We start from the raw sequence: 24413 nt of genomic DNA on the forward strand, positions 1-24413 counted from the left end.
AGAAGATATTTTTCCAGAAACCTACTTAGGACATGAGATCAGAGTGTCACTGACTTTTCTGCCCGGGCTGGCTTTGAACTGTGATCCTCCAATCTCAGCCTCCTGAGTAGCTAGGATTACTGGCTTGAGCCAATGGTACCCAGCTTGGACTTTCTCTTGTACTTTTGCCCCGTTGGCCTTGGACTACAGTCTTTCTACCTTTGCCTCTTGTGGAGCTGGAATTTTAGGGCATGCACCATCATATCAGTTGTTTTCTTTGAAATATAGGATCTTGGTAGGTTTTTTTCTTTTCTCCCAGATTAGCCTGAAACCTAAAATCCTATTTCCGTCTCCCGAGTTGCAGGGATTACAGGCATGAGCCATGAGTGCCCAGTTGTATTAATACATTTGAAAACACATTGAAATGTGACTATTATATCCTCATGTCTGTTTTATTATTTTAACATTAAGATTACCTTTGCTGTAGAGATATTAACAGATTCCCTTGAGTTGAATCACTCGTGCATTTCTGAAATGAACTTACATTCATGCTTTTGAAGACTACCATAAATATATTTCCAGCTTTGCAGAGGCTTTTTCTGGTTCAAATTCCCCTGTGTCTCTAATAGCATCTACTATACATTTATTGGAAGAACATTGTATGGATTTTATTCTCTTTAGAGTAAAGGTTATGTTGTTTTTCTTAAAAATAAAGACCAACATATATTTCTAATAGATTAAACTATATATAAAAATACAACAGCAAAAGCTTTAAATTGTCTAGCATTGAGCAGGACAGGGTGTCTCAAACCTGCAATCATAGCTAATTAGAAGGGAGAAATGGGGATGATCATGGTTTGAGGCAGTGTAGGCAAAAATAAATATCTGAGAGACGCCATATTGACCTATGGCTAGGCGGTGTGTGTTGTGTGCCTGTCACCTCAGCTATTGGGAAAAGCACAACAGCTGGGTGAAGTGGTTCATGTCTGTCATCACAGAGATGTGGGGAAGCACCAACAGGAGGATCATGGTCCAATCCAGCCTTGGCATAATATGAGACTCTGTCTCATAAGTAACCAGTGCAGATAGGTGGTGATGCAGTAGCTTGTGGTAGAGCTCCCGCCTGGCAAGTCCTGAGTTCAATCCCCAGTACTGCCAGAAAAAAAACAGGTACCATTCAGAAATGCTCAATTTAATACTACATTTCTTTTTCTATTATATAAAAATAACGGTCATGCTGGATGCCAGTAGTTTTTTTTTTTTTTTTTTACCACTGTTCCTTCACTGGAAGTTTATTTGCTTCAGCTAATTAAGGCCATGCTGCCCTCATCTCAAGGACCCTCCTGCCCTTGATTCACACACACTTTCCCAAAGGCTTTGAACAGCTGAGATTTCTTCCACATGGAAATGACTCCGAATATTGACACAGGCTAAGGGGGGCATGCTCAGTATCTGTATTTCGTGGAGTAGTCCTTGGGAGAGACCACCAATCCACATCCTTTGCGGGCACCACGGTACACGGTCTCTATGATGTCCACCATTTCCTGCTTGTCTTCCATGGCCCAATTAATTTTGTTGTTGTTGCCAGTGCCCAAATCAATCATGATGTGTTTGTTCCTGAAGAAAAACATGACAGTACATGGATCATATAACTCATACATTTTGTGAAGTCAGGTACTTCTGTAATATCCACAAGATAAATAACTGCAAGATTTTTAACCTCGTCCATCTTCATGCAGGTGGGGTCCCAGTCGTGTCCGAACCGAATGACCACCACGCGGTCCTCCTCCGACAGGATGGCCTGGTCCACCTGCCAGCAGTTGTGCAGGTGCGGGAGCATGTATGACATCCTGACGCGGCCCGCCGCCGCCGCCCCGCCGGGTCCCCGCGCACCGTCCCCACTCCCACTCCCTGGATACCAGTAGTTTATGCCTGTAATCCCAGCTACTCAGGAAGCTGAGATCTGAGGATCATGCTTTCAAAGCCAGCCCAGGCAGGAAAGTTCATGAGACCAATTAGCCACCAAAAAGCTGGAAGTGGTGTTGTGGTTCAAGTGGTAGAGTATTAGCTTTGAGGGGAAAAAATCACTCATTCTTACTACTGGCTACCTGCTTAGCCCCTGTGTGTTTCCAACATCTGTTTCTGTGACGTGAACAGAAGAGGGAGATGGAAGGTGCTATTACCAGATTGGAGGGCTTTCATTATAAAATGATTCATTTCTAGAACTGAGAGAAAAAAGAAAAACCAACCACCACTCCTCCACATGAATCCTCTTCCTCATCCTCAGCCATCCTCCTAAGCCGTTACTTTGATGATTTTTTTCACTCATTTCAGCTCTGTTCCCGGCTCTTCCTAAATTATTTATGAGCTCCACAATGGTGGGATTTTAATTCTCACTTTGTAATTGGTTTCCTTACTTCTGTCTCCAGTCTCTCTTTTTTCCCTCATCCGAGTCTCATCTTTTTATCACTCTGAATCCTTCTCTGGCTTGATGTATATTCTCATTAGCTTTTGAGTCTCCCCTGGCAGGAAGCTTCTGTCTCTTGGCCGCTGCTTCAGTTCCTGTTTCCAAGCTCTGTGTTCACACTCCTGGCTTGCCCCAAACGAGTGTGTTTGCACACGCGCCATGCCAGTGCATTGTCCTGTTCCTATGCCAGGCTGTCGGCTCTGGTGCAGCTCTGATGTGTGTGAATTCTCCCCAGTGCATCTTCTCTCGTCAGCCTCCGTGTCGGACCTGAGTTTCCTCATGTAGAATGTCCTACCCAGGAGGATGCATGTGGCACCCAGGGTGGCTGGAGAATCCCTGGGAAATGTCCTGTTGTCTGGGTCAGGGCTGAGCCCCACAGCTGGCCACATCACCCACCTCTCAAGATAGATCCTTTCCTTTTATAGATTCCTGATGTGCTGTGTAGGAGCTTTTTAAATTTTTTTAAATTTATTTTTATATTTTATATTTTTGGTGCTGGTCCTGGGGTTTGAGATCAGGTCCCGTGTGTGTGTGTGTGTGTGTGTATGTGTGTGTGTGTGTGTGTATGTGTGTGTTTTCACTTAAGGATAGTACTCTACCACATGAGCCACAGCTCTCCTCCTACTTCTGGCTTTTTTAGCGATTCATTGGAGATAAAAGTCTGAAGGACTTTCCTGCCTGGGCTGTCTTTCATCCTCCTCAGGAGCTAGGATTACAGGTGTGAACCCCCAGCGTCCAGCCCTATGTTGTGAGCTTTATGCCAAAGGTATTTAAAAATGTTGCTAGACTTCCTTCTGCCCACCTTAGTTCCCTTCACCCCCAGGGGAAGGTGCTCGGGGAAACTCTAGATTCAGTCTGCTCCCTGCAAGCAGGAGCTGAGTGTGGGTGAGACAGCATCTTCCACAGGTCCTTTCCTCAACTATTTCTTTTTTTTTTTTTTGGTCCGGTCGTGGGGCCTGAACTCTGGGCCTGGGTGCTGTCCCTCAGCTCTTCAGCTCAAGGCTAGCGCTCTACCACTTGAGCCACAGCGCCACTTCCGGCGTTTTTCTTTTTGCTTATGTGGTGCTGAGGAATCGAACCCAGGGCCTCGAGCATGCAAGGCAAGCGCTCTACCACTGAGCCACCTTCCCAGCCCCTCCTCAACTATTTCTGTGTCATAACATGACATTGTGACTTTTGTTTCTTGTCTGTTTGGTGGGGGTTAATCTCTTAAGCTGTTTCTCTCGTCCACATGAGGACTCAGAGGAGGGAGGCCCATGGTCCCCGCAGGCTGGGTCCCCACACTGTTGGCTTTGTGGAACTTCCTGCAGGTGATGAGGTAGGAGGAAGTTAGGTCATTGGGACATGCTTGTGAAGGGGATGTTGAGACTTCATCTCCTTTCCTCGCTCTCTGATTTCTTCCCTCCCTCCCTCTCTCCCTCTGTCACTCCCTTCCTTCCTTCCTTCCTTCCTTCCTTCCTTTTGAAGAGTCTTACTAAGTTACCCAGGCTGGCTTTGAACTTGGAATCTTTTCACCTCGGCCTCCAAGTAAGTGCTACTAAAAACATTCTCTATAGACCTCTCCAGAGACATTCTCTGTCTCTCCTCTTTGTTTGTGTCTCTGCCACTCTGTCCTGTCTGCCTCATGCTGTGTCCATCCCTAGCCCTCCCTTCCTGATCGCTGTGGAGTGAGCAGCTCCCTCCAGAAGCATTCCTTCCATGATATTCTGCCTCACCACAGACCCAGAAAGCGACAGGGCCAACTCACTGTGGAAGGAAACTTCTGGAAGTGTGAGCCAAAATGACCCTTTCCTCCTTATACGTTCGTATGAGGTGATTTTGTCACAGTGATAAAAAGCTGTTTCTCCTGGGAGCATCTTACGTGCATGGAGGGCCAGATCCCAGGCTGGTTTTCTTTTGATCATTCTTGGTCACAAGCCCACAAAGCTAGTATGGAAATTTGCTAAGGGCTTCTGTGTTCCAGACATTACACCGTGGGCGCACTATGACTTTCTTTCTTTCTTTAGCAGCATTCGAGTTGGAACTCAAAGCCTCAAGCTTACTCAGCTTGCTAGCTTTGCTGGGCACTCTACCCCTTGAGCCACTCCTCCTCCAGCCTGGCTTTTTGCTGGTGAATTTCGAGATTGGAATCTTCCAGACTACTTAATGCCTGGGCTGGCCTTGAACTGCAGTCCTCCAGATCTCAACCTCTTCAGCTAGGATTACAGGCACGAGCTACCAGCATCTGGCTGCAATACACTTTACATTTTTAAGAATCTCACCATCATCCTGTGCAATTGGTGTCCCTGTTCAACACCTGCTAGAGATGAGGAAACTGAGGCACAGAGACAGTAATCACACTGACTGGATGTGAATCTAGACAATCCTGTCCCTTTAGTGTCCTGCTAGGTGCTGTATTTCAAGGATTAAAACTGCTTCTAGTGGATTTTCTCTGATCGCTGCCCTTACAGTCATGTGGCAATTAATGACCTCTCACTGAGTGTCTTTTCTTTGGTGATGATTCACCGGGCTGTTTCATTCTGCTCTCTTGGGCCTTTCAGTTGGGCCTGAGAACTAAACTGCCATAGAGCCAATGAACAGAAGAACATGCAATCTTCTATAGTTTTCTGTGACACAAGAGCCTTCATAGACACACAGAGAACCCAGGAAGTGGCCGGCTCAGCTGCTTTAAACAAGGAGGAACAGAGAGAGAATGGCAGAAAATATTCTAGCGGCCTTGATGCAGGATGGTAGTTAAGCGAGCTTGTTTGTACCAAATCCTCTAGACTCCCTGGTGAGCCATGCTTCCCCCTCCACTTCACCCCAATACAGAGAGGGCATCTTTCACAGGTGAATTTTTAATCTGAAGAGATTAGGAAACCTTGTTTATTCAAACCTGAGAAACTGGATAGAATCCATAGGGCAAATTCTTGCACAAGTCACTCTAGAAAGAGGTCCTGTGATGCACCAGGTAGCACACCCCAGCAGCTGCACCTGTGTGGCTCATGCACTGCCCCCCACCCTGGGAACCCAGAGCGAGCTCAGACCTCTGCCTTGCCAAGGAGGAGAAACTAGACGTCAGGAAGTGAGGATCGCAGTATAAGGCCAGGCTTGCTCTGAAATTGTGTTGTGTTCTGTGGCTTTCCTGCTCCTGGGCCAACTTGGCAGAAACTGCACCTCAAAAGCTGGGCATTGATGGCTCACACCTGTAATTCTAGCTATTTAGGAGGCTGAGATCTGAAGATTGAGGTTCACAGCCAGCTTGGGTAGTTATCTCCAAGTAACCACCAGAAAACTAGAACTGACACTATGGCTCAAAGTGGTAACTTGAACAGAAGAACTCAGGGACAGCACTCAGTCCCTGAGTTCAAACCCCATAACTGACAAAAAAAGATTCAATATCCAAATAAATCATACTGGAGGTTCAAGCTTTAACATATAGTAAATTTGGAGAACCACAGCAATGGGAAGATTGGTGTTTTTGTTTTTGTTCCCCCCCCCCAATTGCTTCTGTTTATATTTTTTTCTTTTCTTTCTAGAGCAATCCTCCAGAATCTGTTGCATTTGGGTTGTAAATACCCACAGGGAGGTTCTCAGTCTCAGTGTCTGATTTACAAATTCCTTCTTAGTTTCTGCATCATTATTCAATCTGAGGTATTACTGATGACAGAAAGTAATAGGATGGACAATACGTTCTGATTAAACATTCCAGTAGACTTTGGGTATCTCCTGTGTTGACTTAGGGTGTCAAATATGGCCACCTTTCAAAATTTGACTATTCAGACTTGCATGCTATATGAACAAGTCAGGGTCCCCTGTTTTTTGTTTTTGTTTTTGTTTTTGTTTTTGTTGGTCATGGGGCCTGAGCTCTGGGTCTGGGTGCTGTCCCTCGGCTCTTCAGCTCAAGACTAGCACTCTTCCACTTGAGCCATAGCGCCACTTCCAACTTTTTCTGCTTATGTGGTGCTGAGGAATCGAACCCAGGGCCTCATGCATGCGAAGCGAGCCCTCTACCACTGAGCCACCTTCCCAGCCCCAGGGTCCCCTGTATTATTTTAGCAGAGTGCAGCATTTGAAAGTGATATTCTCATTTAGTTATACAAGAAAAAAGCAGGGAGAAATTCTCCTTTACACAGTTAATTTGTGTGTGTGTGAACATGGGGCTTGAACTCTGGGCCTGGGCATTGTCCCTCAGCTCTTCAGCTCAAGGCTAGTGCTCTACCTCTTGATTACAGTGCCACTTCCGGTTTTCTGGTGGTTCATTGGAGATAAGATTCTCATAGACTTTTCTGCTGGACTGGCTTTGAACAGCAATCCTCAGATCTCAGCCTCCTGAGTAGCTAGGATCATAGGCATGAGCCACCAGCAATCGTTTGCTCAAGGCTAGCCCTCTACCACTTTAAATCACAGCTCCACTTCTGGTGTTCTGGTGGTTCATTGGAGATAGGGGTCTCACTTTTCAGCTTGGGGCTGACTTTGAACCATGATCCTAAGATCTCAGCCTCCTACTCAGTTGAATTCTTAGCAAATGAACTTTAAAAAAATAAAGGGGGAGGTGGGCTGGGAAGGTGGCTCAGTGGTAGAGTGCTTGCCTTGTATGCATGATGCCCTGGGTTCGATTCCTCAGCACCACATAAACAGAAAAGGCTGGAAGTGGTGTTGTGGCTCAAGTGGTAGAATGCTAGTCTATAGCTGAATTGCTGAGGGACAGCACCCAAGCCCAGAGTTCAGGCCCCATAACAGACAAAGAAAAAGAAAAAAGAAAAAAAAATAGAGGGCAGGGGGGAATATTGCAGATTTGTTCTTCCTGAAGGTCTTAGATACCTTGCTATCACTTACTCCTGGACAGGGGGAGCCATTTGAGCCAGGGGTGGGGAGGGGCAGGGGCTGCCTTGTGGATACTGTGGTTGGCCGGAAGCCAGCACCAAGGCTGAGGGGCTTGATGGTGGGCCTCAGGACAGCCAGGAGGCCCTTAAAAGTTCTACCACTTCTCTGCAGAAGTTTACATCACACAGAGGACACTGCAGATGCCAACCATAGCAGTGCCACCCCCTCCAGCAGTGCCACTCCCCAGCAGTGCCAACCCTCCCCCACCCCCCACCCCACCACTCCCGCCCGGGGAAGCCAGAGTCAGGTGAGGCCTGCCTGCTCCAGGCTCTGCCTCAGCTCCAGGGACAGGAGCTGGGCGGTCATTGTGTACCCTGCAAGCAATGTCTAGCGTGATCCCAGCTTCCTACCATGGTAGTTTCTGGAAAGGACATGTGTCGTGTAATTCATTTGGAGAGTCAATGATATCCAAAATAGATAAACATATAAACACCGACCATTCCAAAGACAGAATGTTCCAGAATTGATAAGCCATTAAAAAAAAATTGCCTGAGGATTCCAAACCTCTCTTCCTTCTTGTGGGAATGGCTCCCTGTTTTTTTAATTTTTTTTTAAATTTTTCTTCTCCTTTCCATTTGCTGTAAAATGAATTCAAATGGTTGGCAGGGGGAAAAAATTAAAAAGGATGTAATTATTTTTGGCAAGCAGGACAAGGTTATAAATATGCCCATTTTGAAGCTATCGCAAAGGCTCTTGTCTCATTCATTTGAAAATCTAATATGAAGTGGTCTAGCTTTTTAATGGACTTCAGCTTTATCAACCTCTGTTGGAATTAATTTTCATTTGGCATCCACCTTGCTCAGGACATCGCTACAATGCATGGGAATTGTGCCACTCTTCAAAACACTGGAGTCTGGGATCCCTGGTGCTCAGTGTGTGGTGGTGTACAGGACTTAGTATCACTTATGAAAAGATGGGTGGTTGGGTAGCTTAGACTTTTGATATATATATAATTACATGTACTATATGCTATATAAATCTATAGTCTATCATATTATATATGCTATATATTAATGTGTATGTATATATTATATTTTTTTTTGGTGCTGGTCCTGAGGCTTACTAATGGCCTGGTCACTCTTTCCAGGTTGGAACCTCAACCCCTCAGCTCTCAGCCTCCTGGGTAGCTAGGATTACATCTGTGAATGAGCAGCACCCAGCTTATAATCTTTTAAAAGGCTCTCTCTTTTTTCAGTCAGGTTGGCAGTTGGTGTCCCTGGGGAGTTGGCTCCGGGACACTGCATGAATATGAAATCTATGACTCTCCAATCCCCTGCGCAAATGGCACAGTGCATTGCACAGAGCATGCACGCGTCCTCCGGATGCCTTAAACCATCTCAAAGGACTCGTGCCATCCAGTGCAGGGTGGATGCTATATAAAGAGTTGTCACAGTATGCTATTTAGGGAATAATGACAAGGAAAAGTCTGTACATGTTCAGTACAGGTGCTTTTTATTTTTTTTCCTCAAACATTTTCAATCTGAGGTTCGTTGAAGCTATGGGTGCAGAGTCTGTGGGTGGAAGGATGCTGTGGGCCTAAGCTTGCCGAAAGGTTTCATTTGTTTTGAATAGGGACTGTTGTGCCTTCTATAGTATTTGTATATTTGATATTCTGCAGGCAAATTTGTATAGCTTTTATCTATGCTTTTCTCATTTCCTTCTCTGCTGACTCCTAGTCTAAGGTACCCCCATCTCTCATCTCCAGGAATGCTTGTATCAGGAAAGGCTCTCTAGAGACACAGAATCAGTAGGGGATAGATAGATAGATAGATAGATAGATAGATAGATAGATAGATAGATAGATAGATAGATACATGCATACATACATACATACATGCATGCATGCATGCACATACATACATACATAATAGATGTAAAAATTAGATGATATAAAAAGAAGATAGAAAGATAATATTGTAGATAGATGACACATAGAAAGATGATTGATGGTAGGTAGATGATAGATATAGAAACAACATAGAAAGATGATAGACAGATGATACATAGATGATCAATGGAAGATAGGTAGATGATGGATATAGAAAGAAGATAGATGACAGAAAGATGATAGATGATACAAAGATGATGATAGATAATACATTGATGATAGATAGAAAAAGAAGATAGGCAATAGATAGCAGTCAAGTAGATAATAGATATAGAAAGATGATAGACTGATTGATAAAATAATTGTGTGTCTTTCTAGTATTCAAATATCTTGTTTCATTTTCTTCTGATTTTCCTGGCTGGGGCCTCCAGTACATGAAGAATTGCTGTGCGTTTCATTGTCTTATTCTTTATCCTGGAGGAAATATTCTCAATATTTTATAATAAAGTGTGATGTTTTATGCAAGTTTTTTTGTATTTATTGTTGAAGATCCTTTGAATTGAAGCTTGCTGAGATTTTTTTCATTAGGCTTTTTAGAAATCATGCATACTGAATTTTATCATGTGACTCATCTTTCTTTTGAGAAGACTATGAGAGAAATTCTCATATTCTGTTAATGAAATTCTTTATTCTGTTAATACAGTGAAAAGCTTAGATTGATTTTGAATGTTAAGTGAATCTGTTTTCCTTGTCTGAACTTAGCTGACTCTTGATTTCGATTATTAATGTTTTGTTTTGGACTTTTGATTCTGTATTCATGAGAGAGATTGGACTTTAATTCATTTTCAGATGTTCTTATCAGATTGTGTGTGTGTGTGTGTGTGTGTGTGTGTGTGTGTGTGTGTGTGTGTGTGTGCTGGTGCTAGGGTTGGTGCTGGAGGTGTCCCTCGTCTTTCTCTCTCAAGGCTGGTGCTCTACCAATTGACCACAGCTCCAGTTCTGGCTTTTTGGTGGAGATAAGAGTCTGCCCTGGCTGGTTTCAATCTGCAATCCTCAGATCTCAGTCTCCTGAGTGGCTAGGTTTACAGGCATGAGCCACCTGAGCCTGGCTTCCTTATCAGATTTTTATATTAAAGTTATGCTTTGTTCATAAGAGCAACCACCCTCTTTCTTTTTCAGAAGTCTTTATTGAAGACTGATGTTGTTTCTTCCATAAATTTTCAGCAGAATTCACAAGTGAAGTCACTTGGATCTGGAATTTTCCTTCAGGGAAGGTTTAGAATCCCAGATTCAGAAGCTGCCAGGGACATTTAATTTTTATTTATTTATTTATTTACTTACTTACTTGTTTATTTTTTGCCAATCTTGAAGCTTGAACTCTGGTCCTGGGCACTGTCCCTGAATTTCTTTTTGCTCAGGGACAGCATTCTATCACTTGAGCCTCAGCATCACTTCCAGCTTTTTCTGAGTAGTTTATTGGTGCTAAGAGTCTCATGGATTTTCCTGCTGGGGCTGACTTTGAACCACAATCCTCTAACACATAGACCCTTCTAGGACAAACTCAAACCATATACAAACCACAACACTATTGAACAACAAGGAAAAATGGAGCTTGTGGGGGGAAAGGGAGAGAAGGAAATGGACCGTGGCTCCTAGCTACTCAGGAGGCTGAGATCTGAGGATCACAATTTGAAGCCAACCTGGGTAGGAAAGTCTGTGAGAGTCTTATCTCCAGTTAACCATCCCAAAAAGCCAGAAATGGAGTTGTGGCTCAAGTGGTAGAGTGCTGGTCTTGAGCATAAAACCTCAGGGACAGTGCCCAGGTCCTGAGTTCAAGCCCTGAGACACACGCACACACTTGGATTAGGAGTAGAGACAGCAACCTTAATCAACATATCCACCCAGCTCACTGATTTCAATATCCTCTTCACTTTGCCTCGCCTAAAGGAACTCATTCAAAACTTGTTTCTATTTCATCTCCATTTCCTTTTCTTCTTTCTGGACGATGTCAAGGTTATTTGGGTCGAGGATATTACTAAGGGTTTCCTTTTCCATTCAAGAGCCCTTTGAACAATTATACTGTGCTTTATATTCACTTTGTTATGGTCCATTAAGATCTTAAAATGGGTACAGAAAGACACCTGCATATCTAGATTTATTACAGCACTGCTCACAACAGCCAAAGGATGGAATCAGCCCTGTATGCAACAATAGATAACTGGGTAAGAAAAGGTCACAGTAATACAAGATGGATTCTTGATTCTTCCTATTGATTCCTGTACTCTTGTCTTCTCTTTCCTTAGATCCCTATTGTATTTACTTTTTCATGAGAATATACATGGGAAATATGTACGTTCTGGCTCTGCATGTGCATTAATATAGTTTTAAGTTCTGACATAATGGTAGCTCTCCTGGGTAGAGAGTTTTCCTCCCTCACCACCCACTCAGAGCTGGGGCTCAAACTCTTTGGGCCTGGGCACTATCCTTGAGCTCCTTTTGCTCAAGGCTAGTGCACTGCCACTTTAGCCACACATCCAATTCTGGATTTTTCTGTGATTAATTGGAGATAAGAGTCTCACAGAATTTCCTGCCCAGGCTGGCTCTCGGCCTCTATCCTCAGATCTCAGTCTCCTGAATAGTTAGGATTACAGGCGCGAGCCACTAGCACCCAGCTGGGTAGAGAATTCTTAATTCTTCCTTCTCCCTAAGTCAATAACTGTTTTCCCTAGTCTTTCCCTTCTGTGATTACAGGTGACAAATGTCATTTAAAACTCATCAATTTCCAGAAGTGACTTGTTTTTTCTCTATTCGTGAAATTCAGAAAACTGCCAGGACATGTCTCAATTCTGTCTTGTTCAGAACCCTGGATGTTCCAACTTGATTGTTCCTTTGTTGGGAGTCCTTTATTGATACTCTGTCATAATTTTGCATTCTTTCCCAACCTTTTACACTTAACCATTTTATGCCCCTCCTCTACCTACCACATCTTCATTTTTCATTTGTGCTTTCTGGTTCGTTTGCTTTTCATTTTGTGTTGCAAGACACGTCTTTTATTTGATCTTCCTAAAAGAGCACTTAGTGTTCTACAGCGTAGGCTGAGCTCTTTTTTTTTTTCTTCCCTAATATCTGTACGACATTTTTTAAATGAAAGTACTGAGCATTCTTTGGTCCTTGAAGTATTTTATCCTGCCCTAATAATATCTCCTTATGTGTTCTCATTATGTCTTCATGACATAGTCTATTTCGGCTTCTGCCTGAAGTGCTGCTCGGTAGTAGCCATCTGTTCTGGAATGTGGCTGTCTCCTTCCTCTTAGCCGTTGTACTTTATAGGCAAGTTCGCTTTGTGTGATCATATTGTTGGGTGTGGAGTTGCTCCAGCGCTGGTTTGAGCTCAGCTGGGGGCTTGGGTAGCAAGAGCCTGCTTAAGGACATGGGTGAGAGATTGGAAGGGATGGATGGAGACATAGAATGGGGCTGCTCACTCTTCATGGGGCTGAACAACAATTACGCTGACCAGTGACACTGTCTTTTTTTATATAGTGTAGGGATGGGTTAAGGGCAAGATGAGATCTCTTCTGGATTGTCTTCAGTATGACCTTAAAACTTTACTTTTAAGGTGGTGAGTGGCTTTGCCCTCCCAGATCAGATCCCTCAGCTGGACAAGAGTCCACCGTGGCGGTCAGTCATCCTTGCTGGGGGTGGGTCACTGCTTTCTAGAAAGCACCTAGTATGGCTTGTATGGGTCATAGACTCAGACTGGATTTAGATCCCAATTTCAGTGCAGCATGTCACTCTCCCATAGGCCCTGAGGAGCAGGAGTGGGCTAGCCTCTGGCTATACCTCCATGTAGGCCAGTGACCAGTGAAGATGGGAGAACATGCGGTTTTGTTGGCCTTCCCAGCTCAGCCGTGCCCTGATCATCACCATATTGAGACCAGTTATGGCCAGAAAACAAGGCCACCTTGAGGATGCCCCATGAAGCCAGACAGCAAGATGGACATATTCCTGAAAACGGGCGAGCTAAACGTTTCTTGGTGTTTTCTTGTTTGTTTTTTATTGGTTACGGGGCTTGACCTCAGGGCCTGGGCGCTGTCCCTGAGCTCTTTTGCTTAAGGCTAGCACTCTGCCACTTTGAGCCACAGCATCATTTCCGATTTTCTGGGGTTCATTAGCGATAAGAGCCTCATAGGCTTTCCTGCCCATCCTTTGAACATGATCCTCAGATCTCAGCCACCTGAGCCACTGGTGCCTGGCTGAGCTAAAAGTTTTAACTTCTTGTCTTGTCTTGCTAAACACACAGGAGGCTTGGGTTGTAGCATAGAGTATAGGCGTAACAGTCAGATTAGCCTGCCCGCCCCCCCCCCTTGATCCCTTTCTGCCTATAAACCTCTTTTTTTTTTTTTTTGCTGGTCCTAGAGCTTGAACTCAGAGCTGGATGCTGTCCCTGAGCTTCTTTGTACTTAAGGCTAGTATTCTACCATTCCAGCCAGAGTGCCAGTTCCAGCTTTTTCTGAGTAGTTTATTGGAGATAAGAGTCTCCCAGCCTGGGCTGGCTTTTAACCTTGATCCTTAGATCTCAGTCTCTGAGTAGCTAGGCATGAGCCACCAGCACCCAGGTTAGCCTTCTTTTTTAAGAGCAAATAAACATTTTTCAGATACCACCAAAAAATATCCCTCATAAATCATTGGTCAAGACAAGGTCACATGTCCATTCCTAAACCAGTCACTTCCATTTATCGAGCTGTATAATTTTTTTCACATAAATTATGCAAATAATCATCCTTCAGATAGATTCCTCAAGTGAAAATATGAATGGGTGATTAATATTAAAAGGTAATGCGTTGTTTCCAAATCCTCTAAGTTGTATCTGGTAATCACATGTAAGCCCAGAGGTTGACTCAGAGCAGATGTGCCCACATCCATTCATTGCTATGCTAAATTTCCCCATGCGCAGCTCTTCAATGTCCAGAATAATAAACACATTGAATTAGGTAATTTGCTTAGAGGTAAACGTGAAAGGGAGGAACAATGAACCTCTTGGATAATTATAAACAATTGAGCTGCTCAAGGAAATTTTATTGACATGTGTTTAATGATTGGCTGGATCCAAGGAAGCAGTTAATTAATGTTTACTTTTCCCATATCACCTCTCTCAAGCTTGTGGGGTTAATAAAAATCTAAAATTGAAATTTAAAAAAAACTCCTGCTGTATCCAGCCCAGATTATAAAATAGGACTGCCAGCTGAAGAGACCAGAAAGATCCAGATTTCTCATGCCATGCATTTTGGGTCACCCTGCCTATCTGGTTTTCTTGGCTGTTGAAGTGAAGGCCAAGGGCCCAGATCTTTCCTTTCTTACCAGGAGAATGTGGTTCTCATCTGTGCAGGTTAACCTCCTCTTAACATTCTCAGCTAAGGTGGAGATATGTTTGTCCTTTACCTTATTTTATTTATATGGTGATTGTGTCATTCTGGCCTTACCCATTTTCTGTCTCTCCCTTCCCCAAGCCTTCTTTGTCCTGTACCTCCTTTGGACCAATTGAGACTAAGCTTCTGCATTCCTCGGAGTGTCATTCCTTCTTATTTTCTTTATTCAAGGTTTTCAAAGGCATCACATAGCAGTCAGAACATAGGCAAGCACACAGAAAGCAACTGGGGAGAAAAAGGAAGTTTCCTTTAAGGCTGGGTTTCTGGGGATTACCTTCTGGGGGGTCTCTAATGAATAGATCAGTCACCTCTATTTCCTGGAGGTGTCATGTAGGTGCTGGTGATTTACATGTCTCAAGGGGGAGCAGAAAAAGGTCTTTAAATTTTGTAATAGAAGTAAATACAGAAGATCTCACGGATTTGTCCAAGCATATTTGAGGATGATGAATCCATGCCCCAAGACCTTCCCTATGAATGACAGCTCTGTCATAACTGAACTTGAGGGAGCTCATTTGAATAGGTTTTTGTTTTGTTTTGTTTTGTTGCCAGTCCTGGGGCTTGAACTTGGCCTCAGGGCTGACTTGAGCAACTTTTGCTCAAGCTAGCTTTCTACCACAGTGCCAATTCTGTTTTTTTTTTCTTCTGAGATTAATTGGAGATAAGAGCCTCGCAGACTTTCCTGCCCTTGCTAGCTTTCAATCACAATCTTCAGATCTCAGCTTCCTGAGATCCTTAGATCTCAGCTAGGTTTACAAGCATAAACCACTCGCACCTGGCTCATTTGAATAGTTTTTATTCTAGGACAACACACACACACACATACACGCGTGCACACACAGATGTGTGTATGTCTTTCTATTCTATTTTTTTTTTTGTCTAGGTGAACAAGAGACAGTCAAGGTGAAAGAGCTGCTCAGATAGAAAGAACAGAGCCCCTGACTTTCTGGTCCCCTCCAGTGGAAAGCCAGGACACCAATTCTTATGTTGATGTTGTTTGTGAACATAGTTCTGTTAGGTAGAATTCAGTTCATTTGCTCATATTAGCTAAAAATAATGATTATTGCTGGGTGCTGGTGCCCACACCTATAATCCTAGCTACTGAGGAGGCTGAGATGGGAGGACTTGTGTTGAAAACCAGGCTGGGAAGGAAAGTCCAAGAGACTCTTACCTTCAATGAACTTCCAAGAAGTCAGAATTAGAGCTGTGGCTCAAGTGGTACAGCATTAGCCTTGAGCAAAATAGTTCAGGAACAGTGTCCAAATCCTGAGTTAAAATTCCAGGACCAACACAAAAAAGAAGGTTATTGTTGTTAATATTATTTTATAGAGACATTATCCTTTTTTACCAAATAGGTGAGAAGGTGCATTTGACAATCTGGTTAGTCAGAGGACTGAATCTTGGTTCAAATGGAGGGCCATACTTCATCTGAATTTCCAGTTTTTATTCAGGTTCATGATCACTATATATTTCTTATGGATAAAGCTTTGTTCTCTGTCATATGAGAGCTAAGTTCAGTTTAGTGAGAGGAACACCATTTAGTAAGGAGCTATGTTAGTCAAATGTCAGTGGCTCACTCCTGTAATCCTAAACTACTCAGGAGGCTGAGAGCTGGGGATCATGGTTCAAAGCCACCCAAGCAGGAAAGTCTTTGAGACTCTTTTCACAGACAAAAACCACCAACAAAGTCCAGAAGTGGAGCTGTGGCTCGAGTGGTAGGGCAGCAGCCTTGAGCAAAAAGGGGTCAAGGAGTTCTGAGTTCAAGTCCCAGTACTGGCCACAAAAAATAAGTTTTATTAGCTTTCTGTCTCTGAACTGAAATATCTGAGATGAATGCTAATAAGGAGGAAAGGTTCACTTGGTTGAAGGTTTCAAAAGTTTCAGACCATGGTTGTTCTGGCCTGGTTGCCCTTGGTCTGGTGGGAGTGCTCTGTGGAGGAAACAATCACCTCTTGGTGCTCAGGAAACAGAAACCTCCCATGAAGCCCCACCTCTTAAAGGGCTACCACCTCCCCAACCACTACTGGTTAGGATCAAGCCTTTTCACACTTGTGCCTGTGGGAGTCATTCAAGCAGATGACATTGAGGTGGGATCAGGTAAAGGTTTGGGCCTGATAAGCAGCAGATGTTTATATAATATTGTGTGGGACTTGCTTAATCCATTGTGTGCTTGAACAGCTGTTTTGTTTTGTATGGTATTTAACTACAGAATATCTTGCCTTTAGTGCTGAAATTCAAAACAAGGGGAAAGAATTTAGGTGGTTTTGTTTTGTTTGCTTGTTTGTCCTGGTACTGAGGTTTGAACTCAGAACCTGGCACTGTCCGTTAGTTTTTTGGCTCAAGGATGGCCTCTACCATTTGAGCCATAGTTCTACTTCTAGCTTTTTGATGATTAATTGTATATAAGAGTCTCACAGACCTTATACAAGCCAGCCTGGGCTGGTTTCCAACTGTGATCCTCAGATCTCAGCCTCTTGAGTAGCTAGGATTACAGATGTGAGCCACTGCCCATCCCCAGCAAGAATTTAGTTTTAAATCATAGATCCTAAGCATATCTGTACAGACTTACAGACATTTTTTCTAAGTACTGGATTTGAACTCAGGCTTCACATTTACTAGGTAGGTGCTCTACTGCTGAGTCACACCTCCAGATCTGCACTGGTTTTCTGCAAGGTGTGCAGTTGGGATCTAAATCCATGCTTTGACATGTGGCTATCCAATGATCTCAGTACCACGTATTTCACTGAATTATCTTCGCTGCTTCCCCCCCAAAAAAACTGATTGATTATATATGTGTGAGCTTATTTCTGTATTTTCAGTTCTTTTCTACTGCTCTTCATGTGTATTGGTTGGCTAGGCCTGACGTAACAGAATGACGTAGACAGAGTGGCTTAGCAACTGAAATCTTTGTCAATGGCTATGCAGAAACAAAACAATAGCATCAAGTTGTATTTCATTAGTCTCTTGTGACACTCAAATATCCCATTCTTTGAGTTACCTTCTCAAGCTCTAGTCCTGTGGAACAGTCTCATTTCTTGGTACTCACATTTTCCTACACATTGGGTTTGGGTACTGACTTAGCTATGATTTCCCCTGACAGGAACTAGCTCAAAGCAGATTAGCTTTCTAATCTGCTTTCTAATCAAAGTCTTACATTGAACTCAGGACCCAGGGACTCAGTGGTGGAAAAGATGATCCATGTCTTAGATGTCTTCTGAGTCGGCATTACCATAAGCAGGGTTATTCCAAGTGAGAGCAAAACAGTTCATCTTACACCACCCTTCAGCTTATGCACTAAGAGAAAGGAGGATCTATGTGAGGCCATGGAGGGATGCTGATAGAACTTCCAGGCATTGTGTCTGGCCTGAATAGAAGAAAAGAAAAGGGAGGGAGGGAGGGAGGGAGGGAAGGAGGAAAGGGAAGGGAGGGAGGAAGGAAAGCTAAACCAGTCTGTTTCTAAAGATGCAGAATGGAAGAGAGGAGGAAACCAAGTGAACTAAACAAATCTTACTGAATAGTATATAGACCTTATATATTTGTATTTTATATCTTAATTAACTTCAACAACCTTCATAAAGGTTCCTAATTCACTTTGTGGAAAAAGGGTCTAAGAACAGGCTTTGGGCCATATGGGTATAAGCATGGAGTACACTAGTTCATCAAGGACAGCTCTGCCAGACTTTGAGTTTTCCCTTTTGAGGGACAAAGTGTTATGATAGCTACCTCGTGATCTGAGCTGGAGGATGTTTGTTAGGAACAGGTAGACACTGTTAAAAATGACTGGATAGCTGGGTACCAGTTATCATGCCTGTAATCCTAGCTACTCAGGAGGCTGAGATATGAGAATCACAGTTCAAAGCAAGCCTAGCAGGAAAATCTAGGACACACTTATTTCCACTTAGCTATCCCAAAAGCTGGAAGTGGGTCTGTGGCTTAAATGGTGGAGCAAAAAAAGGCTCAGGAACAACACCCACGCCCTGAGTTCAAGCCCCAGGACCAGCACAAAAATAAATAGATTAATCAATTAATTAAATTTAAATGACTAAATAGAGCCAGTGTGTAAGGAATTATATTGCCACCATTAAGATACCTGGAACGATTATCTTGCTGTCTACCAACCAAAATAGTATTTGCCTCTCAGTGTCTTTACATTCTCCCTCACTGGACAGGGCCAATGCTGCTCATACATGGCTGGCTGCATACTTTGCTCACTGCTTGTCTTCAAGAGTCCCACTGTGTTACTGTCAGAAAAATACTTAAATCCTGTTGCGATTCTACAAGAAAGACCAGTGAATGGAGAGGAGATTCTCACAGATAATGCCGATGATGAGAACTTCATGGCAGTCATTTGCTGCCAAGGAGATGAAATAAAGCATTTAATTACTCAGAGGCATTGAAAGAGTGGCTGGCAGAAGGCCTTTCCCTCTCAGCTGCATGTGAAAGTTTTGGCTTTGGTTTTGCCTCAAAGAATTTTGATTATTTTTTTCTGTCAATCCTGATAATACAAGCAAAAAGGCCATTGACAGAAATTATTGGAAATTTTTCTTTTTTTAAAAAATAGACATTTGTCTTTGATACTTCACAGATGGAACAGAGTCACAAATGCCATATTCCAATCATGCTGAATTCAGTGAAATGGTGAACTGAATGACTGGTATGGTATGATGTCACTACGGTAATAAATGACAATGAACGTACAATTTTCATATGTCTCCTAAGCAATCAATGTTTTTGTTTTTAAAAGGAAATTATGGTAATAATACCTTGATAGATAAATATTATGTATGCAATACCTAAGTTACATATAATGTACACATATCTGCATATGTACATATAAAATCAGGAAAATTCATATATAGAGAGAGAGATAGGTAGATACATATATAGATAGATATCATGTCTCAATGTATAACTACATGATATCTAGCTAAATATCTATTTATAGATATCATGTGATACCAGATAGGTGTAACATAGTATTTTTCTTATCTATTGATACCACATTCTGCCTATCTACAGATAGATATCAGATGGTATCTATCTATCTATCTAACCTTTTTCTGATTTTATATGTACATATTCTTCACTGCATAGCACATCTTTCTACTGTAGGAGAATCTGCTCCCCCAGATATGCCACTTTGGCATAAGGATTGTTTTGAGCTGCAGGCACTTGAAAAACAGCAGATGAGAGAAGGGCATGGGAATCTCTTCTTTTCTTCCTGAAAACAAGAGATGAAAAACTTCCACGCGCAAGATGCTTTTCCCCAGACCAGCAGGAAAAAAGCATTATTCCTCAGTGTGTCAACATGGCCACAAGATTTCTGTACAAACATCCTGGTTAAAATAGTTCTCTTCCTTTAGTCTCCTCACAGAATTTCATGGCTGTTCCACAATGACATGTCTTTGTTCACATACAAAAGCATTTAGGTTTTCTTATGGGACTTCCAATGGCACATAAAACTTAACCTTCCATTTGTAGACTTTGTTTCCCTCTAATCTGTCTCATGTTGATATAATTTTCAGGCCTCACCAGGGCTCTGAGAGAGTACAGCTTCAAGAACTTCAAAGCACTTTTGTTTAACCCTGGAATGTTTTCCTTAACATAACCACTGGAATAGAAGCAAAGTGTGATCAGCCACTCACCAGGCCCTGCGGTATGCATGGCAAACATCTTCCTCTGTGCTTTGAGGTCACAATTAGTATCTCTCTCTTTTGTTAAACTTTGAAACAGAAACTTGGGGTGTTGGTAGTTTTCCCATCTGGTTCCAAGTTCTTATTTCTTCCAGGACAATGCCCAATTCTATATGTCAGATTCTCCACCAGTGAGAAGAGAAACCCAAATAAATTGATATGCTTCCTAGGATTGTGATGGAAATTAAGCAAATCATACTTAAAAACCACTTGGAATAATGCCTGACCCATACCTATCTTCGTATACATCCTTAGCAGTTGTTATTGAGAATTACTGTTTAGTAGTGTTATCATGGTTATAGTTTCTACCCAAACATCCATGGCTTCATGTCAGTCTGTCATTGCCACATCTAACCTTTGTTCTAATGATGTCATTTTATAGCTGTATTTTTCTTACCTACATTCTTTTTTTTTTCTTGCCAGTCCTGGGGCTTGAATTCCAGGCCTAGGCACTGTCCCTGAGCTTCTTTTATTCAAGACTAGCACTCTACCACTTGAGCCAGCATCACTTCCAGCTTTCTCTGTTTATGTGGCACTGACTGAGGAATCGAACCCAGGGCTTCATGCATGCTAGACAAGCACTCTACCATGAAGCCACCTTACCAGCGCTCCATTCTTTTGGAGAGAGTTTTTTTAAACCGGAACCTTGGGGTCGGAGGCATGGCTCATTTGTTAGAGTCCTAGCCAATGAATGAAAACATGTGGTACCAAGTTGGAGTCCTGGATTCAGACATTTAAAAAAAGGAGAGAAAAGTGAAACCTTTCCTCATTTATTCTGAGATATGGCAATATGCTCCCCCAGTACGGTTGCTGCTGAGGACGCTGTGATTTCCACGTCACAAGTGTCACCTGACTGGTGGGGCTGCTCAGTAATTTAAATGAAGATCTTCACATAAAAAGAAATAACCAAGAACCAAATCAGTTGATGACAGCTTTCTTCTTATTTGCCATTTCTCTCTTATCTCTTGCTTTGCTGAAATCATTTGGCTCAAAGTACAACTGACCCTTCTGTTGGGACCTTTACGCAGTTTTAGATTGTGCAGGGCTTCTTGGAACTTAACTACTTATTATAATTTGCAAGAGAACTAAAAAGCAGATGAATCTCTTACTCTAAACCAATGAATGCCATGATGATACTCTTTTCTTAACAGGCCACTGTCAGGAGTCTACTTTTCATGTTGTTATTGCTATAAAAGAAAATCCCATCAGTAATTTAGAAATAGTAGAAGTTTATTGGTGCATGGATCTGGAGGCCAGGTAGCCAAGGGTCTAGGGGCCACATCTGTGGAAGAGATTGTTTTCAAGGAGGAAGTATTTGTTATGGCTTTTGATTTCAGAGGTTTCAGTTTCCTGGATCCATTGCTCTAGGTCTGGGGTGATAGAGAATATCATAGTGGCAGGGACATGTGACAGCGGATGCTCACTTCATGGCAGTCAGGAAGTAGGGAGGAATAGAAGGAAGGGGTTAGGGTCAAGTGTACCTTTCTAAGGTGACCCCTAGTGACTCACTTCTTCCAACGAGGCCCCAACTTCCACAGTTCTAGCCCCCTCTAGTTATCTATTCCAAATTTTTTTGGTCGGTCATGGGCTTGAACTCTGGGCTTGGGCGCTGTCCCTGAGCTCTTCAGCTCAAGGCGAGTGCTCTACCACTTGAGCCACAGCGCCACTTCTGGATTTCTAGTGGTTTATTGGAGATAAGAGTCTCATGGACTTTCCTGCCCGGGCTAGCTTTGAACCGCAATCCTCAGATCTCAGCCTCCTGAGGAGCTAGAATGACAGGCACGAGCCACCGGTGTCTGGCTTCTATTCCAAGTTTTAATCCATGACACAATCATCTCTGAAAACACCCTCAGAGATCACCTGGGCCTTTTTATTTTTCTCATGAGATTTTTATTTACAAGTAACAGGGTATAAAAAATTAACAGGTTCAAACCTTGAAATGTCAAGTCTAATGCTCTGTACCCTTGCTAACTTTCCTTATTTTTTAATATTTATTATTATAAAGGTAATGTACAGAGGGGTTACTGTTTCATAAGTCAGGTAATGAGTACATTTCTCTTTGGACAATGGCACCCCTTCCCTCACTCTCTCCCAGTTTTTTCCCTCCTATTCCTACCCACAAGTTGTATAGTTCATTTTCAGCATAGTGTCCAGTGAGTACCACTGCTGCATTTGTTCATCCTTTGTCCCTCCATTTGGTGCCTCCCTCCTTACCCAGCCCCAGACAGATAAACAAACAAGACAAAAAGGAAATAAAAAAAACCTCTCTTGTTTCCATTTCTTGGACTTCATTTTGATAAATAGTATTTTATATGATCAGAGGTACTGAGGACACTGCACCTTTGTGTTCCTCCCCTAAAAGAATATTCTTCTTTGGTCTCACTGTGTGAATGCCTAGAGTCCTGTATAACTTATCATGCCCTAGTGTACTTTAGATCTAGCTCTCACATGTGAGAGAAAATATGTACCATTGGTCTCCCTCTTGCTATACCAACACAGGTGGAATGCCTCAGCGGGTGAGAAAGTGTACTTGCAAAAGGGCTGAAACTTGCTTTAGTAACAGATCAGAATTCCCAGCTCACTCCAGAGATAATGGCAGCAATCCATTAGAGCCTTTTTGATTCCAGCCATAAGAGCCCCATCCCTACACTGTTACATTCTAACATGTGAACTTTTAAGAGACATATTCGAACCCTGACAGCATCTGTCAGGGTGGATGTTGGATCCTGGGTGGAACAGAAAGTTATTATTCATAGCTTCGCCAGAATTGAGCACACGTGCATTACAACATGGAGTTTAGTATTGTGGTTCTGCCACCATTATCAGACTCCATTTTCATATTAAATTAGAAACAAAAATGTTATGCTGGTTACATTTAATGAAATTTTAATAAGGTTGTGTTTTTAGGTTATTATTCAAATAATGTGTTCTCAATCGCTTTTCTTCGAATATATTTGCATTAAAGAGGAAATCAATTTGGTTTAGTTCTTTGAAGAGCTTACCCACTTTCTGGCTGGCTTTAAAAAGACAAAGGTGGCAGGATTCTGTCTCTCTTTTCTAAGTCAGTAAATGAAAAGAAATATATTTGTTAAAATCTGGAGATATAATGGCAGCCAACTGCTGATGGTTAGAGTTAATGAAATGACTCATTTTGGCTATTAAGAGTTACTTGATTAAAAACATATACAAACCACACACATCACAGATAATAAGGGATGATACTTGGATGTCCTTTCTTTTTTATTGAGCCTTAAAATGGAGAAATTTAGGAAATACCTATTACTGCAATTCTTGATCACTGATGCCCAAAATTAAGTGTTAATCTCTTGAGAGAGCAATTTTCCCCTGCTTTGTAGCATCCATCTTAACCATTTCATCTAAAATTCTAGTTATGGGTCCAAAGCAGTTTCTAGGACCATGTCTACCAAAAGATAAATTTGCCTGACTGAGCTAAAAACATTGGAAGCCAGGTGCCAGTGGTTCACACCTGTAATCCTAGCTACTCAGGAGGCTGAGTTCTGAGGATCTTGGTTTGAAGCCAGGCCAGGCTGGAAAGTCTGTGACACTAATCTCCAATCAAGAACCCAAAAAGTCAGAAGTAGAGGTGTGACTCAAGTGGTGGACCACTAGCCTTGAGTGAAAAAGCTCAGGGATGGTATTCTGGCCCTGAGCACCTAGGCCCTGAGTTCAAGCCCCAGGCCTGGCACACAAAAAAAGAAAAGAAAAAAAAACAACAGAAAAGGAAATGTGTTATTGGCATTCTGGTTTATTCATAGTTGATTGGCTGGTAAAGTTTAATGCAGAGAATCCAAGTTTGTAAAGCTCAGGTAAGAAATTCTCCTTTTGAGCAAAGGTTATCTCATAAACTCCTAGGCACAGCAGAGAAAATACCTGCTTCTAATGATCAGGAGCATGAGTCCCTGGGTTCAAATCCCAGTAATGTCAAAACAAAAACAACAAAAACCCAAGCAACCCCTAAGCATATGCGCCCCAGAGTTTAGCCGTGTACTTCTGAAGGGTTTTGGTTCAAGTGTTTTCAGTGACAACTACTGATAAGGCCAGACAAGCTGCAGCGGCCTCCCCCCTTCCCGCATGCGCAGGAGGAGAAGGAGCCACCGTGCCGCGGTCCCGCCGCCGCCGCCGCCGCGGGCCCGCCC

General features: G+C 42.7%; 1 protein-coding gene and 1 pseudogene across 1 annotated transcript in view; one reads left to right on the forward strand and one right to left on the reverse strand.

Annotated features, from left to right (window-relative positions):
• Positions 1–24413, forward strand: part of Fam189a1 (family with sequence similarity 189, member A1) — a 97563-nt gene that overhangs the window by 32524 nt on the left and 40626 nt on the right. The gene's annotated exons all lie outside the window — the stretch shown is intronic.
• On the reverse strand, positions 1410–1858 carry LOC105982516 (annotated as a pseudogene).

Source organism: Dipodomys ordii, unplaced genomic scaffold (genome assembly GCF_000151885.1).
Source record: "Dipodomys ordii isolate 6190 unplaced genomic scaffold, Dord_2.0 Scaffold15, whole genome shotgun sequence".
In the NCBI taxonomy this organism is placed as follows: Eukaryota; Metazoa; Chordata; class Mammalia; order Rodentia; family Heteromyidae; genus Dipodomys; species Dipodomys ordii.